At 34.8% G+C, this 16,845-nt stretch overlaps 1 long non-coding RNA gene across 1 annotated transcript in view; it reads left to right on the top strand.

Annotated features, from left to right (window-relative positions):
• The window catches only part of LOC130458391 (uncharacterized), a 63,054-nt gene that overhangs the window by 6,409 nt on the left and 39,800 nt on the right, over positions 1-16,845 (top strand). The window contains exon 3 of the long non-coding RNA XR_008917693.1: positions 10,008-10,067. This is a non-coding gene — a long non-coding RNA (uncharacterized LOC130458391). The remainder of the gene's footprint in view (positions 1-10,007; positions 10,068-16,845) is intronic.

The following is a 16,845-nucleotide window of genomic DNA, read 5'->3' as shown; positions in this document are numbered from 1 at the left end:
TTTCTCAATTACTTGTCAAAAGAGTTCAAATATTAATATAAAATTTTTGAGTCTCAAATTCTCACTTGCTCTCCTTCTACCACCTTCCTCCCATAATGAGATGGTAAACAACCTCAAATAGATTTTTACATGTGCGATCATGTATGTAAAATACTTTCCAAAATAATCCTTTGGTGGAAGGAAATTCAAACAAAAAGAATTAAGAAAGTGAAAATAGTTTGCTATGGTTTGGATTCAGACTCTATCAGTTCTTTTTTAAAAAGCAGGTGACACTTTTTATAATGGGTCTTTGTGATTGTTTTAGATTATTGTGTTGCTAAGAATACCTAAGTTATTTGCAAAAAGTTCATTGTACTGTATTCCTGTCACCATGTACAATATTCTCCTGGTTCTACTTATTTCACTTCAGTTCATGTAACTATTTCCAGGTTTTTCTGAGCCCCTCCTGATTGTCATTTCATTCTATTACAACCATGTACTATAACTTACTCATTCATTCCCCAATTGATGGATATCCACTCACTTTCCAAGTCTTTGCCTCCACAAAAAGACCTGTTTTATATATTTTTGTACATATAGGTTCTTCCCCTTTTCATTTGTTATCTCTTTGGGATACAAACTTAGAAATGGTATTGCTGGGTCAAAGGGTATATACAGTTTTATATCCCTTCAATTGCTCCAAATTGCTCTCCATATTGGTAGAATCAGTCCACAACTCTCCCAACAGTGTATTAGTGTCTCAATTGTCCCTCATCTATTCTATGTTTTGACATTTTTCTTTTCTGACATCATAGCCAACCTAATAGGTAAGGGGTGGCACCTGAATTGTTTTAATTTTCATTTCTCTAATTAATAATTATTTAGAGCAATTTTTTTACATGGCTACAGAGAGCTTTAATTACTTTGTCTGAGAACTGCTTGTTCATATCCTTTAACCATTTATCATTTGGGAACTGACATATTCTTATACATTTGACTGATTTTTTCTGAATATTTGAGAAATGAGACCTTTATTTAAGGTACTTGTAGAAAACTTTTGCACCATTATGATTATAGTGCATTACTCTCTATCCTATTAAACCTTGTTTAGTTTCTGACCACCTCCTCCCCCAATACAGAGTGGATTAAAAACTAGAATACTACAATATGTTGTTTACAAGAAATGCATTTGAGGCTGGGAGACACACACAGAATAAAGATAAGGGACTGAAACAGAATTCTCTATTGTTGAGCTGAAGTAAAAAAAAAGCAGGGATAGCTATCATGACCTCAGACAAAGCTAAAGCAAAAATAAATCTAATTTTGAAAATAAGAAAGGAAACTACATCTTGGAAAAAAAGATACTGTAGACAATGAAGTAATATCAATACTAAACACACACACACATATATATATATATATATCAAATAGTATAGCCTCCAAATTTTTAAAGAAGAAATTAAAAGAGATTCAGGATGAAATAGACAGTAAAACTATATAGTGGGAACTTAAACCTTCCTCTCTCCAAAAATAGATAAATCTAGCCAAAAAATGAACAAGATAGAAAAAAAGAAAGTAAATGAAATTTTAGAATAATTAGATTTACTAGATGTCTGGAGAAAACTGAGTAGGGAGAAAATGGAATATACCTTCTTTTCAGTAATACATAGTCCCTACACAAAAATTGACCATATACTAGCGCATAAAAACTGTATAGCCAAATACAGATAAACAGAATTAATAAATGTATCCTTCTCAGATCACAATGCAATAAAATTATAATCAATAAGGGCATGTGGAAGATAAATTAAAAATTAATTCAAAACTAAATTATCTAATTGTAAAAAGGGTGTGTGTCAAAGAGAAATGCAAATTAAAATGAGTCTGAGGTACTCCTCAAACCTATAAGACTGGCCAATATAACAGTAAAAGGAAGTGATAAATGTTGGAGGGGATGTGGCAAAATTGGGACACGTTGGTGGAGTTGTGAACTAATTTGACTATTTTAAAGGGTTATTTGGAACTATGCACTAAAGGTTATAAAACTGTTCCTACCATTTGATCCAGTATTACTATTACATGAACTGACATAGAGTGAAATAAGCAGAACTAGGAGAACATTGTACATAATAACAGTAATATGATCAAGTGTGAAAATCTTAGCTATCATCAGCAAACAATGATCCAGGACAATTCTGAAGGACTTATGACCAAGTCTGTTACAACTTTAAAATTCTATAATGGAGAAAGGATTTATGAAATCAATTTGAGAAAAAAAATGAAGAGTATACATTCTTCTTAGCTTGTGACATACCCAGAACAAGGAAATTAGCTTTTCTGGCTTTTTAAGATTGTTTTTTTGGATATGCGCCTATGATGAGAGTGGTGTTTGCATGTGTGTGTGTGTGTGTGTGTGTGTGTGTATTTGTATTTAAGAGGGAGTGAGGAAAAAGAGGGAGCTATTCATACTAACATACATATATAGACTGAAAAAGAATTCCCAATGGCATGATACTTTTAGCATGAAAAACATCATCATGCTCACATTTCCTTGAAGATGAAATTTAGAATCAATCAAAATCTGGCTAAAGAAGACAGACAATAAGGGAATTTATATTGCTTCTCAAAAAAATGAATTTTGAGAAAGAAAAAAAAACCTGAGAAACTTTCTTTTATGAATGATTCATTCTGTATTTCGTCTCTGAAAATACAGGCAGGTGGGAACAAAATTTGTGACTCTCCCCAACCACTTTATCACATGATTTTCCAAAAAAAAAAAAGAAAGAAAGAAACTCTTTGGAACTTGAATGATGTAATCATCTGATTGAGGGTTCTTTTGTGTGGTTAATGAAATGTATATGAAAATATCTGTTTACTGAAAACCCCAATGAGTTCTGATGGTAAAAAATTTTTTTTGGATTGTGGCTCATGTCTAGGGTATTTGGTGAATGTCACAATGGAGCAAACTCCTTTCATTAAAGATTTTAAAAAATGCCTTTTCCCCCTAGAACAGCAGCTCTAGGAAGATTTATTACTGCCCACACCAATTTCTGTTGTTTCTTTTTAAAAAAAATACACTAGTTTATATTTGTTGGTTTTGTTTTGGTTAAAGAGATGAAGGGAAGGGGTGTCAGGATTGGTGATTTCATCTACATAGGTGTGGAAATTCTCTCCACCAATGCTGATCAGCAATTCTCTTGTACTTTAATTTCATAGAGTTACCTGGAGCACCACTAATTTAATAGGCTTGCCCAAGATTATGTAGTTAGTATATTTACAAGGAAGAATTTGAACTCAGATTTTTCTAATTTCATTGCAGGCCTTCTAGACTCTATGTGTCTAGACTCTGTGTCTCAAATCTGTTAACATATCACAAAGATATAAGGAAATGTGAATTCCCCACCCCCCCATTCTTTAAAAACAAACAAAAAAAAAAACCCTTGCCCCCATCTTAGAATCAATAATATGTGTTGGTTCTAAGGTAGAAGATCAAGCAATGGGAGTTAAGTGACCTGCCCAAGGTCACACAGCTAGGAAGTGTCTGAGGACAGATTTGATCCCAGGACATCCTCTCTCAGGCTGGTAATCAAGCCACTAAGCTGTTTAGCTTGCCTTTAACTTTTCTGTGACTGAGCAGTTAAGCCCAGTTCTTTGTTACAAAATGGCAATAATAATACTTTACTAGCCTAAGGAAATTATTAGGATCAAAACCTTAAGAGTTATGATTATGCCTGCTATTACAAGGCCTTCCATTAAAAAACTCAAGGTGTTACATGGACAAAAAAGCCAAGCTCATATCTCTCTTGTGAAAATTGCTATCTTTGTGTTTTGTATTACAATAAAAAAGAAAGAGAAAAACAAATAAATTGATAATGTGAAAAAAAGAAAATCACTATCTTTTTTCTCTCTGACTGTTTTATATTTTAGAAGTGGGACATCAGATAAATTCCTGACTTGTCTGGTTGAAAACTTCATCTTTCAGAAGGTAGAGGAATTATGGGATATCTTCCTTCTCTTGATTGACCATAAAGAAGGACCAGTTGGTGATGTAGAAGGGGCAAAAACCCTAGGAGTCATCCCATCCCATTTGTAATACTGAAAGGAAGAAATGCTGAATATTTTACTCTAAATCCACTTTTCCTTCTAATTTCCCTATTTCTATCAAAGGCACCACCAGCCTTCTAGGTCATTTTTGACTTTTCAATCTCATTCTCCTCATGCATCAAATCAATTGCCAAGTCCTTTCATTCCTACCTCTATAACATCTCTTACATTTCTTTTCTCTCTATGCATATCTAAAAATCATCATAGTTTAAGCTCTTATTGTTTTTCACTTGGACTATTATAACAACTTCCTAATTATTCTCTCTACTTTTATTCCCCCCCCCAATCCTTTTTTTTTTACCTAAAAAAACCCAAAAAACCGAAACCTCTTACCTTCCAGTTTAAAATCAAAATTGTGTATTGGTTCTAAGGCAGATGAGTGATAAGGGTTAGGCAATGGAGTTTAAGTGACTTGCCCACAGTTACACAGCTAGGAAGTGTCTGAGGTCAGATTTGAACCTAGGACTTCCTATCTCTAACTGCTCCTCAAATCCTTTTTCTACCCACCTAATAGCGTTTTGTTCTGAATTCTCCAGAAGTTTGCTCAGTTCTCTCTTTTTTTTTTCATTTTCTTTCTGTTGTATTGTCCTGTTCTGAGAAAGGAACATTGAGACCTTCTACAATTATTGTGTTAGGATATATTTTGCAATTTGGTTAACTTTTCTTTTTAATTTGGACACAATGGCAGTTGATACATAAATGTTCATTATGAATATAGGTTCATTGTTTATGGCATCTTTTTGTATAATGAAGTTTTCTTTCTCTTGAAAGGGAATAGGGGCCAGATCTGCTATTATTAATATAGAGAACTCCTAAATAAGAAAATTCCCTTTGCCAAGGAAGGTCAGAACCTTTTCCCCAATTTATAGTCACAGAGTGCATTGACTAGGGTACTTAGAGGTTTGGTAACCTGCTAAAGATTGCATAGCCAGAATAACAGTATCAGAGAGAGGTAAGTCTTGATCCCAGGTCTTCCAGGTTCTGCAGCCAGATCTTGGCTTGGTTTTACACTGTCAGGTTGCCTTATCTGAGACAGAATTGTGCCTCCATGGAAAGCATCTCACCTCAGCAAAAATTGATATATCAGTTTCTGCGTTGAGTACCTGGAGTGATAGTGGGACACATGGAGTCAGAAGTAGGACAGCGCTGACTTACTGGTTGGACACTGATCATAGTGAGGGCAAGGAATAGGACTAACAGATCTCAATAGTCTGGAATAAAGAATGACTTTTACCATATAGCACTGCTTCCATCCAACAGTGCTTTCCTTGTAAGTAGATATTTTTTTAAAGTGAAGTATAGAAATATGCAGTATGCCATGTGATGTCTATTGATATTGCAGATCTTTATTTTTGCTTTTTGGGGTATAGTATTTTCCCCCTGCATTCACCCAAGACATGTAAAATTTTTTTTCTAGCTTCATTATGGCTCCTGTTTTTATCTGAGATTTTCAGGTTTTATTAGAATTAAGTTCTATTTCAGACATCTGAGTTGCTTTAAGAATAATTTCATTGCTTAAGCTGACATAGCATGGTGTATTGGTTTGGGAGGGATTGGAAGATTTAAGCAAAGTAAAAAAGGTATCAATAAAAATATTTCGAAATGCTTGTTGACTGACTGAGAGGGGTTTAGAAAAGATTCTAGAGAAAGAGAAAAATAGAGCTGGGGTAGAATGCCAAAGGAGGATAATTTGAGAGGTGAGGTTTTTCTTTTATAATTAGAACTTTAGAGATGTCCCTAAAATAGCTTTAGGGTTGTCTCATCTATTAAAATTTCCAAATAACCTCAAAGGAATGACTAAGTAGGGAAAAGCGACGTCCTCCCATGCCTAGGGATGAAAAAAACAAAAACTTTTTCATAAGAAGTCAAGAAAAGAAAAAAAGACAGAAAAAAGATCCATGTTGCTTGCTAGTGCTCTGATAAGGTAGCTAAAGAAGCTTAAAAGGTGAGTTGCAGGATTTCTGCTTCTGCTGAGTTATCTGACATAAATTCCATCCAACCCAACAGTCATTTGTTAGTTTACCTTTGAATCCTATAACTTAGATTAGCATAGTATATAACTTTTTATTTTTTAAAGGAGAACAATAAAATGTTCAGGTAAAAGAAAGAATTACAGAGAAATTCCTTTTCTTATCTCGGAGTTGTGATTGTATTCCCTTTTAAGTTGCCAGTCACAACTCTATTTTTTTGCAGGAATGTTCTGGTCTCAGATAAGGTATGCAGATGTAAAACTTTGGCAAATTACAGCCATCCAAAAGAGACAAATGTATCCCTTACTGACCGAGTGATGTGAGCACTGAAGTGCTGATCTGTCACACAACTTAAAAATCAATCAATAAAGAGTATCTCACTAGCAAGATGTTGGAATCATTGTTGGACACAATGTGGTTACAGGAGAATGAGATGGAAGTGGTGGTGGTGGTGTGAGGAGGCATTAGGACCAATGGATTGGAATAGAGAGGACATCCACGGGAGAGGGAATGGCCCTGAAGAGTGCTCCTATGAAGAAAGTTTGCATCTTCAGAAGGAGATAGACTTTGTGATGGGTTTCTCTTTGAAGGCTGAAACTCCAAAGTTTTAGTTTGTGAGGTTGATTTGTGTGAGAGAGGATTCTACCTCCATGGAAAGCATCTCACCTCAGGGAAAAGGAGTGTCTGTGTGAGCACCTAGAGTGATAGTGTAAATAGTGATAGAGATGTGTAAAATCAGAAGTAGGATAGCACTGACTTACTGGTTGGAAACTAATCATAGTAAAGGCAAAGAATGGGCTTACATCTCAATGCTCTGCAATAAAGAATGATTTTTACATGTGGCACTGCTTTCATCTGACATTGCTTCTCTTATAAGTGGATATTCTAAAAAGTGAGATATAGGGGGAAAGAGAAAGCAAAATCTATAATGGCGATATCATAAAAAATTGAATAGAAGAAGGACCTCAAACTTGATTTTTCAGAGGCTTTACTCCAATGAAAACTCCAAAGAAAATAAATAACAAGTAAGCATATGCCCTATGAGCCAGAAAATACAATTCCGAATATGTTGTAAGGGAAAGGGAAATAATGATGATGTGAAAGAATAAGGGCATTTCTTAGACAAGGAAAAAGGAAAATAAAGGTACTAAAAATAAAAGGTCAGAAGAGGTAGAAAAGAGATTTTAAACTTATCTTGCTTAATTGGGTAGGGAAAAAAAGAGATACAAGAAGGGAAAGAAGCATATAACTAAATGTGCAACTAAATAAAAGGAAGGAAAATTAACAACTTAAGTAAATTCAGAGAGTCAGTATGTCAGGGTCAGAGGTAAGATTGATCCCAGATTTTCCTGGCACTGAAGTCAGATCTCTAAGCATTTTGCTTTGTTGTCCCTTGATTTAACAAATAATTATTTTTGCTATTGAAGGGAGAGTACCTTTTTTTTTTCTGAATTCATTCAATGCATACTAAATTTTGCCCTAGCTTCATACACACGTATGTATGAATGTATTTGTCATTAGTTATTAGATATGTTTCTTGTCTAAAACAGATTGTTGGATTTCTTTTCTTATCCATTCTGTTATTCTCTTTTATTTTATTGTATTATTTAATTCACTCACATTCATAGTGTTGCTAGCTATACATAGTGTTTTGTTTCTCTCTATTTTTATATTAATTTTTATACCCTTACTCTTTTTATTATGATTTATTTTTCAATATATAACAATATAATAGGTAATAACAATAATATAATGCATATGACTTATTGTAAATATTTAAAAAATTATAATAAACATAATCATTCTAACAGTATTTCATACCTCTGATTATTTTTGCTTCCAATTCTTTGACACTAATTAATTCAATGGGATTCCCTTATCTTTCATTTTGTCCTGCCCTAGTTCTTTGAATAGCTATTGCATTTGAAAGATCTTTTCTTGCTTCCTTTTGGGTCTCAATTAGAGGAGGGGCTCTAAAAGTGAGTCTTTTTAGTTTGAAGGAGCAATGATCACTGTTATTTTGATATTTTAGGAAGGGGGGAGAATAGGAGGGTTAAACACAAGGGAAATAACATATAAATAAAATTGAATTTATTAACAGAGGAGGGATGAATTGGGAAGAAAAATGGGAGAGGATGGTATCTAATTGTTCTACCCACTAATTAAACCCACTATCTGAATATCCTAACTAAATACCTACATTTCCTAAGGGTAAGTCCACCAGAGAACCAGAATCTCACAAACAAAGAGTCCTTGGTGAGTTAAGTACAAGAATCCAGCTGATGCCTTCAGATGTTCCAGCAAGGTAGAGGTCCTTTCCCAGTCAGGCTGTCCACCAGGAAGTCTGGAGATATTCTCTCATCACAGCCAAAAAATCCTCATAGGCCAGTTATTTGATGGATGGATTTCCAGGATGTCTCAGCCACACACCTTTCTCCTTCACCTTGCAGCTCCAGAGTGACAGCTGGTAATTTGTTTCTGGGAGCACTGGGAGTACCAAGCTCAGGAAGATTCTGAGTCTCACACCCTGTCAATCATTCTCTTGCAATCTCTACCTCCCATTGCTACAGTCCCCATTTTACACAAAGCCTAAATCATGTTAAAAACACTATTTTGACATTTGTGCACAAACTAACTTACTTACAGATTACCTAAACTATCAAATATCTACCCAAAGTAACAAATAACCTACACTCAACTATCTTAACCTGTCTAATACTATCCTATTCTAGGGATTTTATCAAGGAAAAGAAAAAAGGGAGTTAAATAATAAACAAGCACAAATTTTAAAATACAACTCCAGCATATGCAAAAGCACAACAAGCAAATAACATCAAAAGTGAAATGTAAACACAACTTCTATGCAAACATTAAACTCATAAATACTTTTATCTACCAATACAAAACATTCTATTACTATTATAATGCATAACAGCAAACTTAGAGTAATTTTTTGAAAATTACAATAAATACAACATTGCATGTTTTACAAAGAAAATTAATCAAAACATTAAACTCACTTATGCAAACTACATGTAACAATTGATAAAATTAAACATAAGTGATTTATTTACATACATTTCACATATATACACATAGCACACACATGAAAAATATACAAGATGATATATATACTTCGTGTTTACACACATGATACATACATGTTACATATACACTATAATACAATTAAATTCTATGATCCTAACTATTATATGCACTATTTACATATATTTATATAGGTATTTATAATTTTGTGTGACATGTGATGTTATATGTTATTTGTGTAATGAAATGTATGTTGTAAGTCAGTACCTTATCTTATTTACTTAAATTTTAATCTTTATCTAACTAAAGCCCTATCTTAATAAAATTCTCTCATCTACTTATATTTCTATACTAAACTAAGTATTTAGCTAATTTTTGTTAGTAACTAATTTATAACTACTCATAATATTGTTAGTACCCTAACTATACATTGTTTCACTCATTCAAAGAATGAATCAATGTAACCTAACCATGTTTCTGTTTTTGTGTTTATGTTTTATGACGTTGTTTTTGCTGTTATGTTGTTTTGCTAGTGTTATGTCTGTGTTACTGTTATGTTAGTATTGTGTTACTGTTGCATGTTATATACTTACCACTTCTTCAGATTTTTCCTTTTCTTTTCATCTTAACTTGCTTGAAAAATTCTTCTTCAACTCCATAGTAGTAAATATATTTATGAATGTTTGTGAATACATGTTATGTTGTTTTGTGTTATAATACATTACCCAAAATTTTTAATCCATTAGTCCATTAATCCAGTGATCCTCTTCATCACAAGTTTCTCAAAGTCTTTACATTTATAAGTTTTCAGTCTTTTAACAATGTCCATTAATTTCTGAATTCTTCTCTTTATCTGCATTGTCCTCTTCAATGGAATGGTCCTCTCCTTACTGATCTTTCTGACTGCAGACTCAATTTGCCTGATGATTCTCAGCTTCCACAATTTCATCTTCATTTTCTTCTTCAAAGGTTTGTACATTTTCATTATTAATACCATCTGCTAATTTTATATGTGAACAATGATACCATGAATCTCTACCCTAAACTTTTACTGAAGATGGAGAAACGAACACAATGGTGTAAGGATCTACCCAACTCTCTTGTGCTGCTGATATTTTAGCAAAATTTTTAACATATACCATATCTCCTGATTTTAAATTATGGAGAGAATAATCCAATAGAACATTTTGGATTACTACTCCTATATCATGTAATTCTTTGAATCATTGTTGTAAAGCACTTAAGTAAGAAGCAAGTTGACAAAATCCTCCTAAGAGAAATGTATAAACTGTCTTGCAAGTCTTTACCCATAGTGGAGCATTTCATAGGATGATACATGTAAATCTGCTCTTGGTCTCGTATGTAGGTAAAACAAAGCTATGGGAATAATATCTGGACATTTTATATGAGTTTCAGCACAGATCTTCCTCACCATAGTCTTGAGTTCACTATTTACATACTCCACTTGAACTGAACTTTGTGGGTGATAAGGAACATGATATTTGGGTATTATTCCTAGATTCTCATAGACTCTTTTCAGGATATCCTGGGTGAAATGAGATCTCTTATCAGAGTCTATGGTAAGTAGTTACTCCATATCTAGTAATAATTTCCTTAAACACATTCACCACAAAGCTAGCTATATTTGCATTTGATGGAAATGCTTCAGGCCACTTAGTTAATCTGACCACTTGTATCTTCCATCTTTTAGCATGCTGATGTAATCATTTTGCAAACTCTCAAATGGATGAAATTCTAAAGGTCTACCATATAAACCTTTCTGTCTGAATGCCCCTTGGTTGAATTTTTGGCAAACAGAACAGCTTGTACAGATCTTATTTGCTAGAGTACTTATTCCTGGAGCTACCCATTGACTCTTTACACAGTCAACTACAGCTTGAGCACCAAAATGACCTTTTGTGTGGATGGCTTGACACAAATAGATATACAAACCTTTTGGTAACAGCAATTTTCCAGTGTCTGCAACCCATATTCCATGTTCTTTCCTTGCTCCAAACTTCTTCCACTTTTGAATTTCTGAGTCTACATAAGCTTTTTCTAGATCATCAGATTCAATAGCTGACAAATTCATTACATATACTAGAGCATTTCTGGCAGCAAAGTTTGCAGTTATATCAGCTCTATGATTTCCTTTAGAGACTGAATCTCTGCCATAAGAATGACTTCTACAATGGATCATTGCTAGCTGTTTAGGCTTTTGGATAGCATCTAACAATTTTATTATTTCTGCATGAGCAATTGGTTTTCTCAATGCAGTAATAAAACCTTGTTGTTTACAGATCTGTCCTGTAGTATGACATGCAGAAAACGCATAATGAGAGTTTGTATAAATATTTGCACTTTTACCATCAGCTAGAAGACATGCTTGCTTCAAAGTGACCAACTCTGTCCCTTGAGCACTAAGGTTACTAGGTAATGATCCATACCACAGTGTCTCAAATTCTGTGACAACAGCAGCACCTGTACATCTAATTCCATTACACAAATATGAAGAACCATCAGTGAATCACACCAAGTCTGGATTTTCAACAGGAGTATCTTTTAAATCCATCCTAGACATATCCACTAGATCTATTACTTCTACACATTCATGTAATGGTTCACCATTCTTTGGCAAATCAGGAAGAAGTGTAGCTGGATTTAATATACTACACCTCCTCAACTGAATGTTTTCACTATCTAGGAATATAATTTCATACTCAGATATTTGTTGGTCTAAATATGCTTGAGTATGAAATTTCCTCATTCTATTCTATTTCATATGAACAATGTACAGTCAATAGAAATCCCAAAACTAAACCAGCTGTCTTCTAGACTAACACAGCTGCAGTCGCTATACCCCTTAGACAAGGAACTGTACCAGCAGCTATTGGATCAAGCTGACAACTATAATATCCAATTGGATGATAACTTTGTCCCAAAGTCTGCGTCAGTATACCAGAAGCAATACCTTTTGTTTCATTTACAAATAGTTGAAATGGTTTTGTACAGTCTGGGATACCCAAAGCTGGAGCAGATAAAATGGCTTCTTTAAGCTTACTTAAGGCTTGAAGATATTCAGGTTTTAGTTTCAGAGGTTCTGGTTCTGTATTCCTGGTTAAATCTGTTAGACACTTTGTTAATTTACTGTATCCAGGTATTCATTACCTGTAGAAACCAATTATTCCAAGAACAGCTCTGAGCTGCTTTTTGGTCTTAGGAGCACTTAGTTTCTGGATGTCTGCTATTCTTTTCTGTGTGATACTTCTGGAACCCTCTGATAACACAAATCTAAGATAATGCACTCAAGGAAAAACCCACTATAATTTTGCCTTGGAGATTTTATGCCCACGTTTATATAATTCTATCAAAAGAATCTTGCTGTCTCTTAGACACACTTTAGCACTTGGAGATACAAAGAGAATATCAAAAACAAAATGCACTATTTTAGTTTCCTTGAATGTTAAGGATTTTAGATCTCTATTTAAAATTTGCAAGAATTGGCTCAGAGAATCAGTGAATCCCTGGGGCAAAAGAGTCCACATCAATTTAGTTTTCTCCCAGGTAAAAGCAAAGATCTTTTGAGAATCTTTGTGAATTGATATTGAGGAAAATGCTGAGCATAAATCTACCATGGTGAAATATCTTGCCTGACTTGGAATGGAAGAAATTATAACAGCTGGACTTGGTACAATAAGATGTGTCTATCACATGATCATTTACAGCTCTTAAATCCTGCATGAATCTGTATACTACTTTGCAATTTTCATCTAGCTTTGGCTTCTCGATTGGAAGTATAAGTGTATTATATTCAGAGAATTAAGGTATTATGATCTCTTGTTGGATTAGGGATTTAATAATTGGTCTGATACCCTCTATTGCTTCTTTACTTAAGGGATATTGAGGTACATAAGGAACTGGTCCTTCCTTAGTCCTCATCCTTACAGGAATAGCTGATTTCAATAGATTTACATCTATCTGTGGAAGACTGTGACCATAAACCATCAGGGATATTCTCAGGTATAGGATAGATTGAGTCCAAGTCATCTTCTGTACTGATGGAATCTAAGAACAGCAATGGAAAATCTTTCAGAGATTCTTCTGGGACATTTAATGAGATATCACCAGTATCAGTACATTGGATTGTTGCTCATAATTTACATAATAAATCCTTACTTAGAAGATTCATGGGACAATCTGGCATACAAAGAAATGCATGCTCCACAGATAAAGGAGCTAAAGTAATCATTTTAGTTTATAACTTTGCTACTCTCTCTGGTTTTCCAGTAGCTCCTGTTACTTCCATTGTACCAACCACTCTACAATTGTTAGGAAAACTTTGCAAAACTGATTTTTCTGGTTCCAGTATCAACCAAAAGATTATAAATCTGATCACCTATAGTGACAGATACATATGGTTCTGTACTGTTTGGAGATTGAATTGTTTCCAATACTGGTGCTAGCACAGTAACATCGGCACAAAGCTCAGTCATTTCCTGTCCATCCAAGTTTACATCTGCTTGAACAACAGGATATTCCCAGGATTTTGCATCTTTTACTTCATCATCAGCTTTTTCATTGGTCCTTATACTCTTTGGTCCTTATACTCTCCATCTTGGTATCATTGTTCTCATTTACAATTCCATTATCCTTAGCCATTTTACATCCTTCCTTTTTTTTCCTTATTTTACATTCATTAGAATTTTCTACTAATTTTATGTTACAATTTTCTTTTCCCTTACAATTATTAACACTCATTATATTATCATTTGATTCAATTAATTCATCTATATCTTCATTAATCTTATTACCATTACACTCATTTTCATTTACTCTCAATTCATTATCCCTTGATTTAATTACAGAAGTACACTGGGTAAACCTTCATAAGGAACATGTTCCCTTGCTCTGATCACCCTTAGCCACATGACTATATTTAGGCCTTGCTCTAGACTTAACCCAGTTCTGCATTGTGTTGAGATCTGGTGCTTGTGGTCCTTGGCAACAGGCATTTTTGCACACATTTCCATTTTTTCTTCTTGAGTAGTTATTATTATTATTCTAGCAATTATTGTTATTATTATAGTTATTGTTTCATTTTGTTCCCATTATTTTGCCTATTATATCCTCCATGCCTGTTCATTTGCCTTGCAAACTGGCCTCTATACCTACAATCCTTTACAAAATTACTGATTCTATTGCAGAGGAAACAACGTTGGGAACCTATATCCCTTGGCTTATAATAATTATTATTAGGCTTCATTGATCTTAATGCAGCCACTGCCTTAACCTCTTTTATCTCACTTTCTTAATTTCAGTTTCTGTTTCCCTAAGTTTTCTTAAGTAGAATTAAATAAAATAAATAAAAATCTGTAGCTCCAGAGTGAGAGTTGGTAATCTTTTCCTAGGAGTTCTGACTCAACCAAGCTCAGGAAGATTCTGAGTCTCATGCCCTGTCAATCATTCTCTTGCAATCTCTACCTCCTATTACTACGCCACTATGCCCCCAGCCCCTGCCCATTAGCCCCAAACCCAAGATTGCTTTCATCCCCGGCTATATGCTACATCAAGCAATTGTTATACAAGTTCTGTGTGACCCTCTCCACTATTTTACAACCTTGTTTTTCATCCTAATTTTACTACTCCTACCTAAGTATATTCTTAAATACTGTCACATTGGGCTACTTTTTATTCTCTTTCTATGTGGAGAAACTGAATATTAGTGAAGATTGTGATTGTAAGCTCTTTGAGTTCAAAGACTGACTTTTGCCTCCTTTTGTAACCCCAGTGCTTAGCACAATGCTTGGTCCATAGGAAGTACTTAGTAAATGTTTGTTGACTGACCATCTGACATTGTATCTGAGAGAGGACAAAGCTGATTTTATAGAGTAATCACTATCTAATTAGACCTCCCTCATCTTGTACTTCCAAAGTTGTTTTTTTTTAAACCAAAGTGTAAGACTTTCCATTTATCCCTATTGAGTTTTACATTATTAGATTCATCATGATCTATTCAAGACCATTTTAGATGCTGTTTCTGTCATTCACTCAGCTATCCATTTGACCTTTTAGTCATCTGTAGATTTGATAAAGATTCCATCTATACCTTTATCCCAATCATCATGATCCGCATTGGATGCTTCAGTCTAAGATAGGGCATGATCTATGTGGTATGTTCTATACATTTTTGTGTTTTTATAGTTGGAGTGGCCATGGAAGTGAAAGAAATGGAATTATGCATTTCCTGTAAGTCTTAGGATTTTTAAAAAAAAGGAAATTAAGTCTGGGAGAGATTTTAGGGGTGCAACTGAACCTAGATTTCCTCTCTTTTGTCACAACTGTAAAAGGAAATGGTCACTTTCTCCCAAATTTTAATCATTTTCCACCCAGTTATTGAATTAGATCTATTAGAATACATCTGGTTCTACCAGGTCCTCCATATTATTGAGAATCAATTCTAAAATAGAATTTCCTCCTTTATTCCTTCACCTTTTAAAAGGTGAAATTCTTATTAAGTCAAGTCAAGAAATTAGTAGCTGAAACTTTAAGGTCATCTACCATTAGAGAATATGATTCGGAAGAAGGTTCACCAAAGGAACTGGAAAGGAAGGATTCCGATCTTCTTGGGAGGAGAACTAGAAGAGACTGGTGTCCCAAAACCCTAGGTAGAGGGCAGGAGAAGTCAAGAAATGCCAGTGTAGTGCAACCAGGTGAGAAATAAGGAGGAGGAGGATCACATAGTTAAGAGATTTCAGAAGCAGAAATTAATATGCTGGTAACCTTTTAGAAGGAGACACAAAAAGTAAAGCATCCTGTTCAAACAATTTTGGGAGTCCTGTTGAAAAGTCCAAATCCTTGGAGGGACTCAGCTGGTGAAATCTACCTATCCATAGGAGTCAACCAGAGATTTGACCCCAAAAGACCCCAGCATTGCTGCAACTAGCAAGTGCTACCTCCTTGAACTTGTGGATTCAAAGTGAGGTGAATTGACTTTTTATCTGGGAAGTACTAAAAGGGTGGATGGGGATTCATTGTATAAAAGGAGATCATTCTGATCAGCAGATTTACTTGAGTGGAACTGAAAGGTTCTTGATCTCAGTTGCTGGAGGAAAGAAGCTCTAGAGAATGGTAGGAGTTCTCCTAATATATTCATCATTAATTTGGAAAAATTGAATCCCACAGCCACAAAAGGAAGGCAAAGTCCAAGGGTGTGAAAAGAGGGAAGAAAGCATTGATAACCTTTTTAGAGAGAAAAATGGCTGCTGATAAGGAAATAGTCAAGAAACAGCAGTGAGAAATCAATCACCTGTGGGATATATAGGGCCTCTTTTTTCTTTTGAGCCAATCACCATTGACTTCAGGCCCAGCTTTTGCAGAAAATGTCTCTCCTGAAGCTAAAGAGTCATAGACACATCATTCTTTTGTCCTGAATGTGGGCAAGTTTATCAGATCAGAGAATCCCCAACACTTGATGAGAGTATAGAAAAGCTGACTGACATCAGAAGGCAGCCAGCTCCCAATTTTGCAGAGTAGTGGATAGATCAGGGAGGAGTAATATCTCTGGTATGGAAAGCTTGTCATGCCCTCCTAGGGCAGCTCTCCAGCCTCTGACCCTCACCTGACACCCATCTCTCACTTGTGGCTCCCAGTAGCTGCTAACATGCAGCAGCGGCCACACCCCTGGCAACAACTTCGACAGGCCGGCCAAACCTTGTGAGGGTAGCCATTGGGTCGTCGACCCCTGGTG

This window comes from Monodelphis domestica, chromosome 3 (genome assembly GCF_027887165.1).
Source record: "Monodelphis domestica isolate mMonDom1 chromosome 3, mMonDom1.pri, whole genome shotgun sequence".
Lineage (NCBI taxonomy): Eukaryota > Metazoa > Chordata > Mammalia > Didelphimorphia > Didelphidae > Monodelphis > Monodelphis domestica.
The sequence above is the reverse complement of the archived record's forward strand: the minus strand, read 5'-3'. Positions and strand labels throughout refer to the sequence as shown.